This window comes from Phalangium opilio, unplaced genomic scaffold (assembly GCF_054372755.1).
Source record: "Phalangium opilio isolate 3A_F unplaced genomic scaffold, DU_Popi_V2 ptg000521l_1, whole genome shotgun sequence".
Lineage (NCBI taxonomy): Eukaryota > Metazoa > Arthropoda > Arachnida > Opiliones > Phalangiidae > Phalangium > Phalangium opilio.
This window is the reverse complement of record NW_028324240.1, coordinates 67,501-70,000: the sequence shown is the minus strand read 5'-3', so window position 1 is coordinate 70,000 and position 2,500 is coordinate 67,501. Positions and strand designations below refer to the sequence as shown.

The following is a 2,500-nucleotide window of genomic DNA, read 5'->3' as shown; positions in this document are numbered from 1 at the left end:
CCTGTTATTGCTCTGTTTCGTGCGGCTAAACGCCGCTTGTCCCTCTAAGAAGGAAGACCGACACAATTGATCGGTCGCCTATTTAGTAGGCTAGAGTCTCGTTCGTTATCGGAATTAACCAGACAAATCGCTCCACCAACTAAGAACGGCCATGCACCACCACCCACCGAATCAAGAAAGAGCTCTTAATCTGTCAATCCTTCCGGTGTCCGGGCCGGGTAAGTTTTCCCGTGTTGAGTCAAATTAAGCCGCAGGCTCCACTCCTGGTGGTGCCCTTCCGTCAATTCCTTTAAGTTTCAGCTTTGCAACCATACTTCCCCCGGAACCCACAAACTTTGGTTTCCCGGAAGCTGCCCGCCGAGTCAATTGAGTAACTCAGGCGGATCGCTGGTTGGCATCGTTTATGGTTAGAACTAGGGCGGTATCTGATCGCCTTCGAACCTCTAACTTTCGTTCTTGATTAATGAAAACATTCTTGGCAAATGCTTTCGCTGTAGTTCGTCTTGCGACGGTCCAAGAATTTCACCTCTAGCGTCGCAATACGAATGCCCCCGTCTGTCCCTTTTAATCATTACCTCGTGTTCCGAAAACCAACACAATAGAACTCGAAGTCCTCTTTCATTATTCCATGCACCATTATTCAGGCGGGACGCCTGCTTTGAGCACTCCAATTTTTTCAAAGTAAACGTGTCGGGCACCTACGACACTCAATGAAGAGCACCGAAGGAAAACCGACAGGATGTTCAGGCCAGGCAGTAACCACCGGAGCGGACCGCCTGTCTGGAACTGAGATTCACCTACGAGCTTTTTAACCGCAACAACTTTAATATACGCTATTGGAGCTGGAATTACCGCGGCTGCTGGCACCAGACTTGCCCTCCAATGGATCCTCGTTAAAGGATTTAGAGTGTACTCATTCCAATTACGGGGCCTCAAAAGAGTCCCGTATTGTTATTTTTCGTCACTACCTCCCCGTGCCGGGAGTGGGTAATTTGCGCGCCTGCTGCCTTCCTTGGATGTGGTAGCCGTTTCTCAGGCTCCCTCTCCGGAATCGAACCCTGATTCCCCGTTACCCGTTACGACCATGGTAGGCGCGTAGCCTACCATCGAAAGTTGATAAGGCAGACACTTGAAAGAAACATCGCCGATACGAGATCGTGCGATTTGCCCAAAGTTATCCAGAGTCGCCATGGTAAGCGGGCCGAAGCCCGATTGGTCTTGGTCTAATAAAAGCGCCCCTTCCCTAAGGTCGGGGCTCTGCTGCATGTATTAGCTCTAGAATTACCACAGTTATCCAAGTAAAAAAGTACGATCTAAGAAACCATAACTGATTTAATGAGCCATTCGCGGTTTCACCTTATTTCGGCATGTACTTAGACATGCATGGCTTAGTCTTTGAGACAAGCATATGACTACTGGCAGGATCAACCAGGTAACAACGAATAACGTTGCCGTCAGTTGACGCCAGTCCCGGGCTACGACCGGCCCGATTAAGGACCGTCGAGCCGGGTTAAAGGCGTCGTAGAACCGCCGCTTGAAGCGGACGGCTCCAACTTTATCGACGTTAAAAACGAGAAGCCGAACCCTTTCGGGAACGGTTTTCTTCGCTTCTGTTTCTCGATTCATTCACCCGAGGCGATATATTTCAATCGCCGTGTTCGAGCGTGAACGCTGAGGTACTTGGATTATTGCCCTTTACGAGACAAACTCACCATCGAATAGCAATTATTACCAGTTGGCCCACCAACGTCGCACCTCCGTTACGAGGACGATCTGGGACTAGCTGATAAAATTATCGCTTCGATCGACGGCCGAAAGTCGGCTAGACTTTCGTACCCGCCAGAAGCAACGGGACACGTGACGTTTTTCTTTGCCTTTCAATTATCACAAATTGATGCTTGAAATTGTAGAGACAATTTGCATCAATTGATGATTTAAATTGAAACACAAAACGAACACGCTCCACAATAGTAGTGTGGAACATAAGTATTAGGGAAAACTTACCAGTTCGGGAATTTTAAAATTTTTAACATGCATGTTTCCCGAAGCCCGTTAAAAACTTGAACTCACTAACGATGAAAAAATTTAATTCACTCTTTTTTCAATATGCGAAGGGAAGAAGGAGAGAGGGTGTGTTGGTGGTAGGGAGTAGGTGGGATGCTAATGGAATGCGGGGTTAATATAAGTTAACGGAATGAAGTTAAACTTTCATTGACAGTGTTTTATGGTGAGGAAATGAAGTGTAAGACGGCTTACTCACATAACCGCATTATTCTTAATTTACGCCCTATTCCGAGTCCCGGGCATATCATCCACGAAAACTAAAATAAATAGATATGCTAGTTTCAGTTAGAGAATAAAAGTTACATTGCTTTAAGTTATGCTAGTGTTCAAGAAGTATTTCTGCGTTCACGTAGCTTGATTCATCAAAGTTTTGGGTTACCTAAATAAATAAATATATTTAATTTAAATATAAACAAATAAATAAATAAATAAATAA

The 2,500-nt window shown here is 45.6% G+C and overlaps 1 non-coding gene across 1 annotated transcript in view; it reads right to left on the bottom strand.

The window, feature by feature from the left end:
* Nucleotides 1-1,435, bottom strand: part of LOC149589635 (small subunit ribosomal RNA) — a 1,811-nt gene extending 376 nt beyond the window's left edge. The window contains exon 1 of the ribosomal RNA XR_016379708.1: nt 1-1,435. This exon is cut by the window's left edge and continues 376 nt beyond it. This is a non-coding gene — a ribosomal RNA (small subunit ribosomal RNA).
* Between the last annotated feature and the right edge of the window lie 1,065 nt (nt 1,436-2,500).